This window comes from Microtus oregoni, unplaced genomic scaffold, assembly GCF_018167655.1.
Source record: "Microtus oregoni isolate MIOR12 unplaced genomic scaffold, Mior012 000000F_ref0000247, whole genome shotgun sequence".
NCBI classification, from domain to species: Eukaryota; Metazoa; Chordata; class Mammalia; order Rodentia; family Cricetidae; genus Microtus; species Microtus oregoni.
The window spans coordinates 16,195,274-16,215,296 of NW_024543059.1; the positions used below are offsets into that span (position 1 = coordinate 16,195,274).

Here is a 20,023-nt window from a genome sequence, read left to right on the forward strand (position 1 = left end):
TCGGACAATTCCAAAACAAAGCTCTTCGCATGCATTTTGTCTCACCTGTTTTATTTTATGGTGGTAACTCTCTCTGTTTTTCTTTTTTACAAATCTGACCTGGCACTTATCAGTAAACATTCTGAATGTGCCGAATTTCATGATCATGGCAGCCAAAAAAGGTCAGGCCTGGTCATTACCCAGATGGAAGATATACCAAACTCAACACCTTGAGCTATTTTGAGTGCTCCCCCTTCTCCATTTTCTAGGCTGATGAAATCCAGTGGAAATGGGTCCCAAGCAGTCTTAGATGAGGAAAACATGTCACAGGAGGGCTGGGGAGTCTACAGGAAGGGGGCCAGCCTTTCCCTGCCTGTCTCCATTGCATTGGGCTTCCCATGTGCCTATAGCAATCTTTTCTCCGTGAGTTACCCTACACTCCAGTCCTGCTACTTTATGAATAAACATTGGTGCTGTGGCTGATAGTTAGTGTTCTATTGCTCATGCATACAGCATCCAAAAGACAATGTAGGTGCCACCAAATGTCCAGCATCAGGTCGTTAGAGGCGCTCTCAGCGCTACTGCAGGGCTCTAAGACAGGCTTGGCTGGTATTTCCACCTATGCTGCAGGCCTAGGCGGTGCCTCCCACACTTCCATTGCTCTCCCAAGGCCAAGGGTATCACTTAGGACAGAGGCCCCTGCATAGGACCTGAGACCTGGAACCTGTTAGGCCTGGTCACCTTGAAAGAGACACTTAGCTTTTCAGGCCCTAAGGATCTCAGCTGTAAAATGAGAGGCTTGAGTTTGGAGTAGAAAACTCTTTCAGTTTGAAACATCTGAGATTCTGGGGATACAACCGCAGTCGTTGGCTAAAAGGTGGGGGGGGGGGGACGACTCTCTCTGTGATTTGTGACAGAATGCAGCCCCTACTTTCTTGCCTCAGACCACACACAATAAAATCCAAAGACCTCAAGGCCTTTGTTCTTTCTTCAAATAAATTAAAATTCTATATTTTCCGCTGTGTAATTCATACCAATAATTCCATTATATTACTGCAGTAAGTGTCTCAAAATATCGACTATTATCATCATCACTACTAAATTCTCTTCCCTTTTTATCTCAGCACACTTCTTAATCTGACACCCAGAAATCACACAAAAGCCACCTGGCTAATGAACACAGGAGCCTCGTCAAGCAATGAAACGGCTGGAGGAAGAGCTGCTGGGACTGCCTCCAACAAGGTGAAAATGGATCCCAGGACACTCTCTCCCAGAATTCTCCACAGAGGAACCCTACTAGAGTTAATACATCACTGGTTAATGGATGGTGATCTTCAAGTTCCCCCAAAGGGCTCTGAGAAGCTGGGCATGGTGGTACCCACGGGGGGTACCAGGACTCAGTGGGATGGAGGCAGGACTGTGGGCAAGCTCCAGGCCAGCGTGGTCTGGAGCACAGTGAGAAGCTCTTTCTTAAAGAAGTTTCAAGCTACCATTGCTCCTGGTTTTATGCTAACAGCCTTCCAATATTCCCACCATGTCCTGCAGAGGGACCCTCCTGTGGAGGTTAAACCTGCCCCTTATATTTACTTCCCCTTGCCAGGAAGCCCACGCTTCTCCCCGCCCTGACTCACAACTCTAGGCCAGCACACCAAAGGCCTCTGGCAACTGAAGGTGTTAAGGGGTCAAGGAACAACACTCTGCCACAAAAATATGGCCTATGTTCACTCCATGTCATCCTGATTTGGCAAAAAAGAAAAAAAAAAGCCAATCCTAGAGTGGGCAGCACAAGACCTTTGAAGAGAATGAAAAAGAGCCAGTTCCTGCCACTTCACTGAGAAGTCAGAGTTGCCATATGCCACAGGAGCTAAGCCCAGGAGAGGATGGACAGGAGGAAGTTCGATGTCCACTCAAGATGTGTCTTGGCACCTTGGAGTTATTTACCACCAGTATAAGTTACTTATCCATTGCTGTGCCAATACCATGACCAAGGTGTTTGGGCTCACTGTTCCAGAAAGCTAGAGGCGATGGCGGTGGGCAGAAGTGGTGGCAGGAGGCTGAGGGCCACATCTTGAACATCAAGCAGGAAGCCGACATAGAACAGGATTGGCTCCAGGTTTTCACACCTCAGCGCCCATCCCTAGTGACACACATCATCCAGCAAGGCCCCACCTCCTAAACCTCCCTAAACAGTGCCATTAACTGGACCAAGTATTCAAACACCTGAGCCTATAGGGGACATTTCCGTTCAAACCATCACACTCTCATGGATGGGAGACTTTGGGAGGAACTTCTGAGAGGTTTTGAGACTTGGCCTCATCTACTGAGAACTGGGCAATAGCTGAAAACCCGGGTCCCACTCTGGGGCTAATCCTCCTGATTGTTGAACATCTGAGCCAGCAGCTCACAGAACACGTCCACATGATCCAGATCTTTCTCCCTCAGAGTTTGGGGAAGATGCAGTGTTCTACTCACATGCTATGGGCTTTGAAAGACCCTCCTTCTGGACCACGGCTACTTCAGACTCCCAAGTGATGAGATAGCCTGGCAACCGCACCAATTCCCATTTCAAAAGATGCCAAGAGGCATTTATTATTTTTTTTCAGCATCAGCATTGAGTAACTAGCTCTATTCCAACTAGCTCTTTCCCTTGGCCAACTGCTGCTGCTGACTCTTGGGACCACCCAGGGAGATCAGAGCGGGTTTCTCATGCTGAAGTTGCTAGAGCTACAGCTCAGAAGACTCCTCAGGAGTCAGCCACAGAGACACAAGTGCAAGCCCCGAGCTCTGGAAGCAGCGGGATCTTATTTGCAGCCAGCCAGAGCTATAGAGTAAGATGTCTCAAAACCTAAATCAGACCCAAACAAAAACCCAATAAAGACAGACGCGCGCACACACACACACATACACCCTTACTGACTTAGAGTGACATCTCTTATAAATTAGATCCTACAAGATGAAAGGCTGTACAAACAAGGTCACACATAATTTGATTAAGTAGAAGACATGGTAGATAATTAAATATATTTATGTTAATGTTGCCTTCAATTTCATTAAAAATTTAGACCTTGAAATTCTCTCTCTTTTTTTTTGTGCCAACTCATTCAGGTGATAGTTGTTTTATTTAACTGAATTCTTTTACCAAGTCGTAAGACCTGCTGAAGTTTCCAGAGATTGCTTCTGAGTTCCCAGTCAAAAACAAGACCTGGGGCTGCAGAGATGCCCAGCAGTGAAGGCCATTTGTTCAGTTCAGGACCCGGGTTCAGTTCCCATCACCCACTCACACGGAGGTTCACAAGCATCCACGACTCCAGTACCAGGGTATCCGATGCCTTTTCTGACTTCTCTGTGGGTACCAGGCATGCATGGTGTACAAATACATACATGTGAGCAAAACACTCGTACAAAGAAAAGAAAATAAACTTCAAAAGGAATTCTTTTAAGAAAAGCAAGAACCTGAAGACTTCACACCGAAATGTCAGGGATGGCTACTAACCCACCAGTTTTCACAAAAGAAGCTCACTAAAGTAAAAATAACTGAAGGCTGAGTCACCAGTTAAACATGAACATTTAATTGGGCACTTTGCATCTACAGAAATGCTGAAGAGAAGCTGGTCTCTCCCGCTTGCAAAGAGGGCAAAGCAGCTGGGGGGCGGGGGGGGGGGGGGGATATGCCGTGCCCTAGAGAAGGATGGAGAAACGCCTAGAACCTGCCCCTCCCCGACTCAGAAATGTTCTCTACCATAAAGAAACCAACCCATGCTGAACAGGAACAAACAAACAAAACAAAAGCCAGCTGTTCCCTCTAGAGATTCCAGAGTCTTCAAAGAGGACATTTCTAAGAAAATATTTTAATAGGAGATTCCATGGCTTCAAATACTGTGCTTTTAAAAACCTATACTAAAATTAAACTCTAATATCAAAGCAAATTCCTTGTTTATCAGAACCTGACCAACTCCACTGCCTCATCTGCTGCAAGGACAGGCCTACACCTACCACCCACCTCTCATCTTCTTCTTTTTGGGCGCAGGGGGTGGGGTAGGGTGGTGGTTTCCAGACAGGGTTTCTCTGTGCAACAGTCCTGGCTGTCCTGGATTTTCCTTTGTAGACCAGGCTGGCCTCGAACTCACAGAGATTCTCTTGCCTCTGCCTTCCGAGTGCTGGGATTAAAGGCGTGAGCCACCACTGCCCTCCCTTTTGTTTCTCCTTTCTTTCTGGACAGCATCTCATGCATTCTAGACTGACCCAGAACTTGCAAAGCAGCCAAGCATAACTCGAATTCCTGATCGTATGTTTTACATGGTAGCGATCAAACCCCAGGGCTTCATGCACGCTAGACGAGCATTCCACCAACTGAGTTTCATCCCCAGGCCCATCTGCTAGATTTTTTCAGAGAAGAGTACAGGTGAAGAGAACAGCTCCGGATCTACAGCACAAAGAAACTCGGGGCATGTCCCAGGAGCCACACAGACCTGCCGTTCTGCAGACAAGCTCCTAGAAAGGAGGGATGGAGGATGGAGGATGCAGGTGGGAGCCAGTGGGAGCATGGCTATCAAGCTGCCAATCTTGCATCTCACCAAGGTAAGCATCAAACGGTAGATCCGCATGGGGATCTGACCCACGTGCCAAGCCCTTCACCTCCCCACAGGGAAAACTGACTCATCCCGTCTCCCGACCTACTGGAGCTGAGCTCACGCATCCCCCTGCCCCTCTCAGCTCTGTGGCTCTTATGATGAATTCTATCACTTGTGAGAGCAATGGCTCTCCTCAGCGCCGTACCACTGGGCCCTTAATACAAGGCTAGTCAGTGATGACAGCCCCAGCATCTTCATCCTTCTGAGACCGACAGAAGGCTCTGAGGGCAAGAGAATGCAGCATGCGCAGCTTTGGAAGGCACGCTTTCCTTCTTCAAGTTATTGGAAGCTATGAGCAGGAACAAGAACCTCTGCCAGCCCACGGCAGCAGGCGTGGAGGTCACATGGGCTCCACCGAGACCCAGTCTCAGATAACAGGCGTGAGCAGCCAACACAGATAAGTACCCACCACTGATTGATGCTGAGGCCCTGGGCTAAAAAATGAAGGAAGGGAGAGTGTGGGAGAGACGCTCATAGCCTCCGCTCTCAGTACTGTGGATTCTTAGAACTGAACCATCCAGGGCACAACCCAAGTGGTAAGACCCAGAAGGGCTAGACTGGTGTCTGGGGCCGGAGGTGGGAGTGAGGAGTAGGGGTTGGGGAGAAGGTATCATGCATATCCTCTATACTTCTACTAAAGCCATCTGGAGTGGCTCTCCCCCCGAGCATTGCTGTATGTACCGGGCAGCTTTGGGTGGGCCTCTTACTCTCTGCATATTTTGAGACAGCTCAAGAGCCCACACGATCTATCCGAACAACACAGGTTTTTGGAATCAGAGGCCTTGGGGTCTGAATCCTGATTCTGCCAAGGAATCTTATGGGAAATCATATAAACCTCATGTTAATTTTGTCTAAAGATGAGGGAAGGAGCATAGGTTCCTTCACAGGCTAAAGAGGGAAAGAAGCTGAGCTACGGAACTCAAGGAACTATGTGGGTTAAGGGGGTTTAAAATTATAAAATATCTACAGACATACAAAAGGCTCACAGAACATTTTAAGCTCTTTAAAGAAAGCGGCTTCGTACTCCAGGGTTAGAGAAACAGGCATCTGAAAGCAACTCTAAGGGGCTTTTAACACACGTGGCCAGGCCTCTGCTGCAAGGCAGCCCTGAGCTTGGCTTTATCAGATCTTTGCATGGAGGATACTGAACAATCTAGAAAAATAAAAATTCAAAAGGAAGCACACAGGGTTGGTATATTTTGGGGTTGGAGCTAAATGAACCACTTTGCCAAGTAAAGAAATAGAAGTAAGTTCACACCCTCAAATGTTCCTGTCTCCCCATCCATCCAATACAAACACCCTACTGTTGTTCTGGGCCTCGCTCTCTCTTGCCTCCCACTCTAGAAGCAAAACTTCTCAGCCTTTTTGAAGCCCGAGGGCGAGTCCCAGCTGCCACCCTTGGTCTGCCAGCGGCCTTCCTCTTTTGACTTTTGTTCAAATTCCCTTTTGCCTATAATGAACAGGCGCTTGTTCTAAGTCCATTCCCGACCTCTTTCTGTGAAATCCAATGCAAGGAGCAGCAGACAGGCCCCTGCTGGAGCAGCAGACAGGCCCCTGCTGGAGCTCCTTCTCTGCTGGGCCTTCCCAACACATAAACGTTGCCACCTTTTCAGTGTCCTGGGAGGTTAGAAGGCGGCCAGTGAGGGGGACGATTTCAACAGAAGTAGGGCGAATCCTTCCCCACAAGCGGGAAGAAAACACAAGCATTTCCCAAAAATTAATCCACCTGCTTTAAGTGGCCAAGGAAGAGTGTCCTTGGCAAATGAAAAGAACAGAGCCTCCCGGAGAGGTGTTCTTATCAACTGCGAGAAGTGTTCGTGCCAGCTCCGGGAGGGTGCGCTTTATAAACGCCACCCTAATCCTGCTGTATCAAAGGCCTCAGCCTCAGTCTGCCCTTGGTGGCTATAACACAAGAAGTATAATCCACAGATCTGTAGAGTGGTCGGTCAGCAGATCTGTAGAGTGGAAGAGTACGTACCACATCCTGAAGGTCAACAACAAACCCTGGAGGAAGCCAAAGAGGAAGCAGAAGGAGAGAAAAGAGATGGCATCACAGTCGGGGATCCTTGAGGAGAGGTGGAACAGAAGAGAGCGAGAAGCGGAGTGTGTACGGACATTGGGGTCACAAGCAAAGCTGAGGCTCAGAGTGTGAGGCCGACAGAACCAGAGGGACGGCTCTGGAGTGGGGACCGTGAGTCACCACGGAATGACGTAGCAGTACTCTACTTAAAAGGGGAATTCCAGGAGTCAGGCTGGAAGATGGTGCCACAGAAACGTTGTCATGGCAGTGGGTAACGAGCCGTGGATAGCCTACCGTTCATGTGAGGGACTGACGTAAGGCTGGAGGTGTGAAGAACATTTGCTTGGCTGCTGGAACCAGACTCTCAGCTCTGCTGGGACATGTGTTGTCAGTCACCACCGGGGCCACAGCGACAGTCCTCAGGGGCATGTAACCCATTTTGTAGGAATTTCTGTATGGGGACCTATCTCCTGTAGACTCTAAGACCACCATGGCCCTCCTTCACATGTAAATGTCCGCTCATGACCAGAGAATTCGCTAGTCTCATTTCTTCATAAGAATGATGAGTTATCGCATTAATCTCCATGCTGGGGACACCAGCCAATGTCTTCTAAAGAGATTTTCCTATTGACATTCTACACAGATGGACACTCGGGTGTTGAGCACATAGCAGACATCTTGTAAACAGATCAAGCCAGCGGGAAAGACTCCATTAGTCTGAAGGACCTCCACTGTGATCCGTAAGCAGAATTGCCTTGCCAGTGTGCTCCATTAGGTTGAGAGGTGGGCAGCTAGCTGCCTTGCTGCTGTGTGCTGAGAGAGAAAACTCACTGTGACCTGGACTGGCGGCAGCTTTTGGGTATTTTAAAGGCCACCTTGCAGAGCTGGCAAAACATATCTCCATCCAAAATGGAGGTTTTAATTTTCTGTCATTCAGAGAAGCTACTGTTCAAGGCTGTATTTCTCCTACTCTCCTCCCTGTGTGACTGAAGAACATCTCAGTAGGCCAAAAAGGGAGCAATCTACTTCAGACATGGCTGCCTCACAAACCAAGATAACTCACAGCAGAAACAAGCGGTTGTAGGCAGAAGGAAGGAGACAGAGCTGGGAACCTCTCCGTGGACACCCACTGCAGACCTCTAGAAGGCAAACCCTCCGCAGCTCTGGTGACACCGCAGAGGCCACAGCAGTCTCTAGTGTCTTCTAGGGGACATAAGCCCATTTGAACAGCACCAGTCCTAGGTTAATCTAGACCAAGAAACCAGTCAGATTATAAAATGAGCTTCCTTCTTAGCATCTGAGGGAAACAGAGTCCTTTAGAACAACTGGGGTCCAGCAAAGACTTCCACCACCTGAGAGATTTCCTGATTAGTAGTGCTGGCAAGGGAGGGGAGCTACTCCTGGGCTCTCGGGAAAGACAGATTTTGCCTGATGTGCAGCTGTATTACACACTACTTGCATGATCTTGGACCTCTTGGCAGCCCATTAAATGGATCTAATAGGACCTTCCTTGAAGAGTCACTGAGAGGCTTAAAAGAGGTGGGCAGGGTCGAGCACCCTATGCCAGAGTGTCCTGCTATTATGAGTTTAAATATACAAACACTATGCAAACTTGGCAAAGGTGTGCTCCCCAGAGAAGGCAAAGAAGGGGCTTGCTGTACTCAAGACCAGAGGACCTCCTTCCAGAACCAAACAACAGCTCTTTCAGCTTGGTTAGTGGGCTGTCTGATCTGCCTGTGAGCCATCACCACCTTCCCACGCCCAATATTACCAGGTACCAAGGCAATAGTTGGATCACTTATATGAGTGACTATCCCCATGCGCATGCGTGCACACACACACACCACACACATACATATACATACACCACATATACACCACACATACACACCACCCCACACACATAGATACCACGCCCCGACTCTCCCCATACATACCACATATACATGCCATACACACATACATACTATCACACACACACACACACACGAGTGCACAGCCCGTCCATTATTGCAGACCGTTATTATTCCATCACCCACCCAGGCTTGTGCTGGGATCCAACATCACATCTGGCTCTGACATCATTATCTTTAACACACTAGACCTTAAACGAGGAACAGAACTGGATGACGGGAAGTGTTCTACTTGGGTAGCTCCATGGTTTATCAAATGTTGGTGATGCTAACACATGACCTCAATCGCTCCTCAAACAAGGCGCAAAATGCATGTGTGTTGACAGCAGAGGCCAGCTTCATAATTTACTACTTACAAAGTGTACGCTCAGACGCTACCTCATTTGGTACCTGCAGCAGCTTTGAGTATTATGAACGTAGCAAGGAAACTGAGGCCCAAGGACCCCTCCCTGTGCTAGGCTCTAGGAACATGGAAGGGGGTGGCAGTTCCCATGTTAGAGCTGAATGGAGCCCACCACTTCAGCCCCCTTACACGAGTTCTTTCCCATTTGAAGACAGACATGAACACATCTGCATTCCTCATATGAGCTCTACAGTGACAATGTCAGCGCCACACCCACCTTCCTCTGTCCAGGCTGAAGTGACCTGTGATGGATGGTATTAATGACACACCAAAGGAAGGGGCTATTTCCCAATCTGGGAAAAATATCCTTGGCCATCTCTTCTCCTTGGCATTTTCCATTGTCTCACTAATCAGAAGGACACATTTTTTTTCCAGTGACATTGACAAGAACAAGTGGGCACTTTATGTACATTTCAGGCCTGAAGAGGGAATTGCAGCCAGGGTATTTGGAAGCTGAAGTTCACAGTATGAATATAGTTCAGCCCCCCCACCCCCACCCCAGGGAGTGTGGAGCCAGGAACACGCATAGTCAATGGTGCCCACATCCCCTGGAAAGAGGCTGAGAGCAGAATCCCAGTGCCGTCTCCAGCACAGAAAGAACCCCATAAGCATCTGCTGGACACATGAAATCGGTGCACCTTTCGCTGCCTCGAAGGTCCCAGTGCAATCACAAAATCCTAGGAAGGTCGATTTTTCCCTCCACTTCCAGGAACAAACAATTTCATAAATGGCTACGTGAGAAAAGCGATAGGCTGCCAAATGACACACGTGGCGACGCCCTAAAACATATCGTTCCGTGTTACCTGAACATAAGCAAGGAAGAGGAAAACATGGGCAATATGCTAGCAGCTATATAAAACAGGAAGAAAGGGATGTCAATGCGACACACGTCCGCTGCACTTCACATAAAATGCATCTAAAGAACACACGAGGCACCAGTAACGGTCATTACTTCCGGGAACACTCCTCAGCCTTTACTGTGAAGACCCTGCCCAGGTCGCGCTGCCTCAGTGCACTGGCTGCTCAAAAGCAGATAAAACTCTCTACAGTACAAAATAACTAGTTTCTTCAATTAACCACGGTGGGGGGGGGGGGGAAGAAAAGGGGGGCGGACCTAGGAAGCTTAGGAGGAGAGGGCTTGCCTAGTATGTGCGATAAGCCAGGCATGGTGGCGCACACCTGTAATCCCAGCACTCACGCGGTTAAAAAAGAACTATGTGCACTTCAGGCTAACCTGAGCTACACAGTAAACCCTGTCCCAAATAACAACAACCTCATCAAGAGACAAAAATACAAAGAGACACTGTCATAAATGGTCGAACAATGAACTAGAACGACTACAGTCAAGAGATCAGCCCATGTTCAGGGTGGTATGGCTGGAGGACGGTGACATTCAATGAGTCAATGAGTGAGTGCATACTGGCTGTTTAAAGGATTAGGGTTACTTTTTTTTTTTAACTGTTAGATGTGTAAAATAAAAATGGCATTTTGAAGAGATATCATGGAAACATTTATTTATTTTTTTAAGATTTATTTATTATGTATACAACATTCCTTCCATGTATGCTTGCATGCCAGAAGAGGGCATAAGATCTCATTACAAATGGTTGTGAGCCACCATGTGGTTGCTGGGAATTGAACTCAGGACCTCTGGAAGAGCAGTCAGTGCTCTTAACCTCTGAGCCATCTCTCCAGCCCTCATGGAAACATTTAGATGCAACAAAATGTTTGGGGTTGACTTTAAGATAAATAAATGTGAGTTGGGCAAAGAAGCTAAAAGAATATAGGAAACTCCATTACTCATAAGCTGGAGATGGGCCCTGGGGTCATAGGGCTCACTATGTGATTCTGTCTACTGTGTACCTTTAAAATTTCCACACTAGAAAGCTACCAAGTGAATGGTAAATTAGTAACAGAACTAGAGCCTTGGTAGCCAAGGAGATCCAAATTTGCCCCCAGCTACCAGCTCTAGTCAAGCTCAGGGTGATGGCCCCTAGGCTCAAGTGTCACCATGACAAGTTTTGGCTGCCAGCTGCAGCCATTGTGACATTGTGTTTAGGTCATGCAAATGCTTTATTTTATCTATTTATTATTTATCGTACTATTTCTTCATTTGAAAAGTTCCTGCCGGGCTGGAGAGATGGCTCAGTGGTTAAGAGCATTGCCTGCTCTTCCAAAGGTCCTGAGTTCAATTCCCAGCAACCACATGGTGGCTCACAACCATCTGTAATGGGGTCTGGTGCCCTCTTCTGGCCTGCAGTCATACACACAGAGAGAATATTGTATACATAATGAATAAATAAATATTAAAAAAAAAAAGAAAGAAAAGTTCCTGCCTCTTTTCTGTGCTAAGCCCATCTTTGTATTTTTCTCTGTACTGGGGTTTCCTGGCTCCAACTCATTGGGATTTCCCACACATAAATGAGGGATTCCAAGGCTGTTTGTGTGGACCCTGATATCATTAGTACTCCTAACAGTCCCGGATGGGCCTTTCAATTATCATTCACATAAAATAAAGAAGACTGAGTGCTGAGTGTTCATCTCATGAGACCTCACGAAACCTCACAAATAGACCCTGGGCCCTGGATTGGGAAATTTCAGCCCAAGGTCGGAGTCCTGGTGCTATGGAGGCAAGCAAACAGGACCTGGACCTGATGAGAAGTCACCCCCTGACATGCTACAGCATAGGCTTCACAGGCTTGCACACATGCTTCTGAAAAACGCACGTGTAAACACTGCCAAGTTCCTTCCCTAATCCTAACCCTTCCTAGTGTTGCTGAGTTCATGCCTCAGCCTCCTCCCCACCTTTCATTCCTTAAGAAATCCAACATGGCACTTCACATACAAACAAATCCAGACCATGAGGAGGTAAAGAACAATCCCCCCTATCAGTTTTCTATCCTTCTAATATGCTAGAAACTCATGGCCTGTACCACCAAAGATGCTGGACCTATAAGCCCACCAAAAGGTACCACTTCCAGAGCAAGCTGGACCGAATGGATGCCCTGGTTTCCCAGACTGCTGAAGGAGGCTGAAGGAGGTGAAGCTACTTCATAAGTAGACTCTTCAGCAGGAAATGGAACATGACTCAACAGCCATCAGGACAACTTTTTGGCCTGTGTAGAAGAGTCCCTGTATTCTAAGATGCCTATCTTCCTCAGATGCTAACCATCGACGAGTTTATTCATAAATAAAATGAAGGTGATAAGCAACGGTAGGCTTGCTTTCCTTATTTGAGAAAGTTTGAATTTGGGTGAACTTGTGTTGGGACTTCCTGATTTTTCCCCCACTGGCCTCAGTGATATGACTAAGCAAACCGTTCACTAATAAACATGCAGATTGATGGTGCACAAACTGGGGGCATTTGTGGGCGTTTGTCTCTTTCATTGGAGAAAGGATGGAAAAGAAAAACTGACAGCAACACTCCCTGTCCTCATGTGCACGAGAAGACATCTGTGGTGCAAATGGAGGGACACTGTGGGTGCCCAGCAGTGAGCTAGGACCAGGAACTCGAGAGAGGCCTCACTGGCATCATCAACATTCAGTCATTTCCAAGGTGACTTTAGACCAGACTCAGAGGAAAATAAAAGCAAGATAGAGGCACAGGCACATTCAAAGAAAACCCAAAACCCACAGGCAAAATCTAGGAACCACAGAAAACCAAACGATCATGTTTAAATCCACGGTGTGGTTATTTAAAACACAAGTATAGCCACAGGAAACTCCACTGTGAAGAACCAGGAAAACCTCTCCTAAGACCCAAAGGAAGTTTTAGTTAGAAAAAAGCTGGCTTGGATCAGAACTTGGAAGTGGCAAAATGATTTGGAGAACCTGGGAAACACTTCCAATCAGGTCAACAAAAGTCGTGTATAGATATGGGGACAATGGAAGTTGCCAGAGCTGGTTCTTCCTGAGGCAAGAGAAAAAAGGTGTGGCGCGTATTAATGCTCCCCAAACAGGAAGTCCTGAAGGGAAGGGCAGGTTTCTCTCTGCTGTTCAAAGGTGAGAACACAGAGGGCCAGACGGCAGGAGCTGGAAGTGAAACTCTCTGGATGTCAGAGAACACAGCGAGTTGGCTCCGGCTTGGCCAGCATGTTCTGCCCAAAGGACATGGTTGGTTGGGGCCCAAGGATCTACGTGTCCCCCATTCTCCGCTGTCCCAGCGCTCCCTCACAGGCTAACTTCTGCCTCTCCAAGCATTTTTCTCAGGCTCAGAATTCTAGTGAGGGGCCAGAAGCCAGACAGATCCCTGACAGGTAGACAGATAGGAAAAGGGGGGTCACATATAAATAATAAAAATGGCAAATTTCCAGCTTCTTCCTTGCCCTCCTAACCCTAGACAAAGGCCTGGTAGGTTTTCTCTCCCACCACCAGACACCCCTTCTGGCTGACCTACCTGTCCAGACTGTCAGGTATTCAAGGCTGGTCCCAAACGTGTTTATTTGAAGCTGTGAGCCTATCAGCTTCCCTTTCTTTGTTTAAATTGACCAACCCAAAAGAAGAGGAAAGGGACCCATCCCAGACCCAGAAACACAATTCCCTGCCCTGGTGGGGGGTGGGGGTGGAGGTGGGGGTGGGTGGTTGGTGATCTTGGTTTCTGAATACCCTCTCCATGTTGTGGGCAGTCTTTCTCTCTGTATGCTTTGCTATGTGTGTATGCTAATTCACTTTTAATACAATGTGTTGCCTGATGCTGCCTGCTGCGTCTATAGAGATTTTTTTTGCCCCTGCCTTTTATTCTTTAATTGGTGGAGAAAATGAACCAGATCAAGACCCTCAGACAGCAGAGTAGGGCAAAGCGAAGAAAAACATCTGTCTCCGAACTCCCACAGAGTGCTGCTTTAAGACACCCATGCAAAGCTGCCTAACACGAGGGCTTCCCAGCATCCTCTAGAACAGAAAGATCTAAAATAGACGGCCTTCGTGAGGGGTGACGTGGAAGCTCGTTTCATCTTGCCAAGAAAAATTAAGTAAAAAAAGTAAGGTTTCAAAGAGCTTGCGTGGTGGGTGCTACCATTGTGTGAAAAGGGTGGGGTTCATGGGGCACAGCAGACCACAGGCAGGGATCGGGACAGGGATGGGCAGAGATGCATTCACTTCCTCATCTTGGCACTTCTCAAATATTCTCTCATCATATAAACGTGTCGCCATCCCCCCCCCCCCCCAAGAGACAGACTCTCACACTGTAAAGCAGGTGGACCCAGAACTTATGTAGCCCGAGTTGACGCTGGACTCACAGCAATCCCCAACATCCCAAATAACTGATGTAAGCTACCACACTTGGCTTTGTAGTACCCACTTAAAAAAAAAAACTAGTCAGAACTGCATTTTCCAAGTGTGACATCTCTCATATAGAGTCAATATTTTGTTTATTGATTTATTATGTATACAGTGTTCTACCTTCATGTATGCCTGCAAGTCAGAAGAGGGAGATCTGCAAGTCAGATCTCATTATAGATGGTTGTGAGCCACCATGTGGGTGCTGGGAATTGAACTCAGGACCTCTGGAAGAGCAGCTAGTCCTCGTAACCTCTGAGTCTCTCCAACCTGAATATGTTGTACTTTTCAATGTATATTTTCTTCAAGTAAGTTTTAGTGTGGTCAGAAAAGCAGTTCAGCAGATAAAGGTGTCTGTTGCTGAACATGACAATCTGGTTGGATCCTAGGAACCCACAGGATGGAAGGGGGGCACCAAACCCCCAAACTGTCTAATCACAGCATGCATTCCATGGCATGTATACACCCACATACATAAATACAAACACAGTGAATAATAAAAGTAAAGCATTAAAAAAATTAAACTGAACAACAATAACAACAACAATCAAGCTAGGTGTGGGGGCTCACACTTTTAAACCCAACACTCAGGAGTCAGAAGCAGACAGATCTCTGTGTTCGAGACCAGCTGGTCTACCTATTAAGTTTTAGGCTAGCCACAGTAAAGAGAGACCCTTTCTCAAAACAAACAAATGACCATCAATATTTGAATTAGGAATATTACATTTTAAAAATTTAAATAGAGCCAATTTTAAAACAAAATAGCTTTGTGTGATAAAGCAGACTTTACCACTCGCTGGTCTGGTTATCAGTGTTCCCAACATGCACCTGGCGAAGAATGTTGTGAGCTAACGAACCTCCGCTGACTGGGGAAGTGATTCAGTTGGCAGAATGCTGGCTCTGGGTTCCATCTTAGCACTGTATAAGAAACGGGCTTATTAACGCAACGGCCTAGGAGCCCAGCCTCTCCAGATGCCCAAGCAAGGGTCAAGATCATCCTTTCTCTCAGCCAGTTCCTGGCCAACCTGGCCTCCACTTAAAGACACAAGTCAGATACTATGCAAACCGGTGCTACCAACGTTCGGAGTCTTTAATCCACTCTTTACCTGACTGTTGCCTAATGATTCTGAAAGATCAGAGACTGGGTCCGTGTGTAACAAGTGCTTTGTCCAACTGGCCCAGAACACACCCTTCAGGGTCATACTGGGGTTCTTCATCAGTCTACTGCAACCATTTTATAAGCTGAGAAGATTTAATTCCCATGTATGATGCCCCAGAACCAAGATAGGCAAAAATAATCTGTAAATAGAAACCGATCCTTCAAAGAAGATGGTGTAGTGGATGGCAACACCTGTGATCCCAGCACTTGGGGAGGGTCAAGAAATCAAGGTCACCCTTGGGTGTACAGTGAGTTTGAGGCCAGCCTGGGCTACAAGAGGGCCTAGCCTAAAACAACAACAAAACCAGTTCTTATGGAAAATAAGTTCAACACCCATATGTTATCAACACTGAACAGAAGCACGGGGTTTAAAATGGCTATAATCACTGGGCATCAGGGCCGCATGCTTGGAATCCCAGGAACCTGAAGGTTGAGGCAGGAGGACCATGAGAGGCCAAGCCTAGATTGGCTAAGTAGACCTGTTTCAAAAAACACCACCAGAGACAGGGAGACAGAGAGACAGAGAGAAGAATGAAAGGCTGTTGTATAATCCTAATACTCGACCACATCAAGAGGTTTCCCCACCCTTCCAGTGTCTGTTCCTGGGACAGCCACGATGAAATAGAAAGGCTCACAACACCTCATGCCCTGAGTCATCAACTCTTCAACTGGTCAACGAGGGCTCAAACCCCACAGCCAATAAAAATCCAAATACTGTAGGTTATGGTCTTGGCAGAAATTCTGCCAGGTGGGATTCCTTTACACTGGGAATGTCCATCCGCCAGGGGTTTTCACAGAACCAGATTTTAAGAGAAAAGAAAGGATGGATGGATGGATGGAAGGAAGGAAGGAAGGAAGGAAAAGAATAATTTCCCGTCTGCCACAGGGCCAGAGGCTGTGCTATGCTCTAGGGCAGGAGCTGCGCACTAAGCGGTGGAACCCTTGCACATGCTCTGTCAGAGGTGACTCTGGGAAGGAGGGCATGGCAGTGGCGAGGAAGTCATCCTTCTGTTAGAATGTCAGGGGAAACAGGGGGAGCAATGCGGCCAAGGAAGGAACCATTATTCTAAAACAGCCAAGTGGTGAAGAACCAAGGCAAGAGGATCATAATCCTAGGTGCCCATCAGTGGCGAGTAATCAACTTTGGTGACACCTAGAGAAGGGGATGGCATTTCTGCAAAAAACAAAAACAAACAAACAACAATAATAAACGAAGAAACAAAAGTGACAGGCATCTTTTCGTTTACAGGAAACTGGCCCCAGACACAAACGGCATTTTCCTTGGAACCCAACGGACTTCAAAAGGCATCAAAGAGGGAGTGTAAATGAAAGTGGGATTAAAAAGGGATGAATGAGAAAACTTCTCCTGATAAAATGAGAGGAGAAAGACAACTCTATTGCATTGCCATCTGGTTTGCTTCAAGCTCTGTTGGAAAAAAAAAAAAGGCGGGGGGAGGGGGGAGAGCGGAGCAGGGGAAATGCAGACAGAGGAAAGAACAAGTAGATGGCCATGGCCAGCAAGGGTCTGTCCTGCACTTGTGTCTCCGCCAGGCTTCTGCTGCCACTCCCCCTACTCAAATGACGAGGGAACTTGCTTAAAGGCACTCAACACATGATCCCTGAACTTCCGAAAAGCACTTAATTGGGTGGCTCATGAAATCTTCATCTAAAAACATTCATCCATTTATAATCAAGCTGAATCACACTGACAACTGGGGAGGGAGGCCGGGTGGAGAGAATGCGAGTCTGGAAGGACACCGTGCAGACTGGGAACCCCGGGGACTTCTGTCTACCACTTTGAGGGATTCACTTTCACTCCCTTCAAAGATGACAGAAATACCTGTGTCCGGGAGGAGTGCTCACAGGGTGACAACCGACAGAGGAACCACATTGTCTGATTTAATATGAGGAAAATGGGGGGAGGGGGTGATGCAACTAAGGAACTTGTGTTAGGATATAGACTACATTTCGGCGGGGGGGGGGGGATATTGGGTGGTGGATCTGAAGAAAAGCTAGAGAGAAAGGCAACAACACACTAGTTAGCAAATCTGTTATGGTTACCATGAGCCAGGCACTGTTCTAATGTTCCCAATAGTGCCTATTTCTCCGTCTTTAACCAAGGTGCCAACATTGTCCTTTGCCTTACTGGTGAGGAAACAGGCACAGAGAGGTTGGATAACTGGTCCCAAGTTGCACAGCTGAGAAGAAGCAGGACTAAGATTCAAACCCAGACACTGAGACACTGAGGTCTGTGCTTCTAACCTGTCCAGGCTCCTCTAGAACTTGAATAAAGAATGAGAACTAGGCTGTGTGTAAAATTTAAGTCATGCCCAGGCTAGATCTAGGGTCAAAAGTTTAACTCTTAGTCATGACCCTGTGATGACCAGCCAGCCTTGTGACCATCTGGGGCCTTGAGTTTCTTCATCTGTACAATAAGGGGAATGGGTTGGATGAGCATTTTAGGTTGAAAAGATCCTAAGTTCATGCTGGCCATTAACAGCACAGACTGGCCTGCTTTCTGGCTCGCCGAAAGCTTCATTTAATCTTACGTGGGCAAGGTGAGTTACAATTACTTCTGCTTCCTGACCTTCAGAAGATTATGTCCCTTCTATTCAGGCAAACAAGAGAAGGCAGTGAAGAGGGAAAATGCACTCTGCTTAATGTGGTTGTAACCCAATGGCCCTTGAAAAGCTCTGGGCACAGATCATGTTGACTCTGCCAAACCTGCAATCTCTCCCGCGCCTGTTCTCAGAACCTGCCTGTGGGCCAGGTAAAACTGATAAGCCGGGGGTGGAGGCACTGAAATAGAGGAACCGGAAAGAGTAACCCTAACAGCGCACTGAAATAATAAACTCGGTTAACTCATCTTTTGGTATAATCTATTCATCTGCATACAGGCATGCACACACACACATGAGAGCAAACACCTCAAAAATCATTATGGGTGAATTCAACACCCCCTTGGAATCTAGTGGACTCTGGTAAGTATCCCCCTCAACCTAGTCACTAAATGTTGACCAGCGTGCATTGGTGGATGGAGAAAGGCCTTACTGATGGATCATACAATCCTTCCCTTCCTAAGCATCCCAGACAGGTGGCTGTCAACTGGCCTCTGCCTAGGCACTTCCAAGGTCGATGTTCTGGCTGCCTAGCCTGGCAGGCAGCCCAGGGCGCTGCTGGACAGATCTTGCTGTGGGGGAAAGCCCACGAAACACCTAGAACAGTTGCCCCACAAGCTCAATAAAGTGCGCCTCCAAGTAGGTTAAAAATTGCTTCCCTAGAACTTGAACCCATCAGTCGTAGGGAGCACCGGGATCCCAAAACGCAGAGGCCCAGCGAATATCCCGGGCTTGTAGTCAGGCCCTTTCAGGTTTCCAGCATCCTGTAACCCTCTTTCCCGAGTCTGATCCGGTGGATACTTCCCCAGGCCCAAGAGTGAGCATCGATAGGGAACAGGGGATGGCAGCCAGGAGGCCTCTGTCGGCCTTGTCCCCAAGCTCGGTTCTTCGAGCAGGAGAGGACAAAGGACCTTCAGGAAGGCGTATCCCACCCGTGGTTTGGGCTGTCCCGCTACTAGACAAGCTAGCCCTCCGGACCCCCACAGTGCCAGGTGACGGTCCCCCCCAACAGTCCCCACGGATCAGGAGCACACAGGCTAAGGCGCGATGGGCCGAGCCACGGGGGGACCGGGGACTCGGGGTTCTGGCCCGATGCCTCCAGAGAGCGATCGCAGCTTGGTGAAGCTCGTCCAACCGAGGTTTTACCTGCGCTCGTTGACTCCAGCGGTGCAGCTAGCCCGGAGTCCGATTCCCGCAGCTCCGCGGCTGCCGGCTGCGCTCGTAGAAATACAGCCGGAACCCCTGGCCAGCGCAGCTCCCGCCGCTACCGGCCCCGCCCAGGCAACTGCAGCCACGCCCCTGACGACTGCCTCTGCCACGCCCCCAACCAAGAGTACCTCACTGCTTATTGGATAGCGCAGCTGCCACTCTATTTGCTAGGGCGCTCATTGAGCCTGGTTGGCAGCCCATTGGTTGGTGTGGCTGTTGCTCAGGGTGGAGGCGGTGATTCTTAGCAGACAGTTCTTCTACAATTGGTTACTTTTGATGTCTTTGGCCAGTGGGCCAAGACGCTATTGGATAAGGGCCGCCCCAAAAGGCGGGATAAGGGGAGCCGGCTAGAGGGTGGGTTGTGTTTGATGGTTGATAGGGGTGAGGTGATGGGAGAGGTCCTATTGTGACTGCTAGCTGGGTTCTGGGGCTGGAAAGGTCTGGAATCCCATGGGCATGAATGCGGGGGAGGGGGGGGGTGATAGTTCAGCTGCGGGGTTCTCAGCTCTGGTGTGTCCAGGAGGACGGACCTGTAGCTGAGGACACAGGTGACGAAATGAGGAGTCCTAACTTTGAAGAGCAGAGGTGGTGAGTCACCAAGCCAGAAAGGGACAAAGGACTGGAGGCTGCGACCTCTGATCTCTCTTAGCTTAGGGAAGTGGGCGGGGACATGCGGGCGAGTTATTGTCCCTCTGTTCTTTCAGCCTTTCAGCCACCGTTGCAGGTTGGAAGTCTCTTGGAAGAAGGCAACCTCTGAAGTCGTTAGAACGGAGGATGTGCTGGTAGTACGGCCTCGGTTGTGCGGTTCAGTGTT

The 20,023-nt window shown here is 48.1% G+C and overlaps 1 protein-coding gene across 4 annotated transcripts in view; it reads right to left on the reverse strand.

The window, feature by feature from the left end:
* Nucleotides 1-19,273, reverse strand: part of Abhd2 (abhydrolase domain containing 2, acylglycerol lipase) — a 90,586-nt gene extending 71,313 nt beyond the window's left edge. Inside the window, exon 1 of one of the 4 annotated variants that reach the window (XM_041662430.1) lies at nt 19,147-19,273. The gene's annotated coding sequence lies outside the window, so the exon portion shown is untranslated. Of the gene's footprint in view, nt 1-6,588; nt 6,739-13,342; nt 13,368-19,146 lie in introns of those variants that run through there. The other 3 variants (XM_041662230.1, XM_041662344.1, XM_041662269.1) reach the window with 3 other exon arrangements.
* Nucleotides 19,274-20,023: the final 750 nt, after the last annotated feature.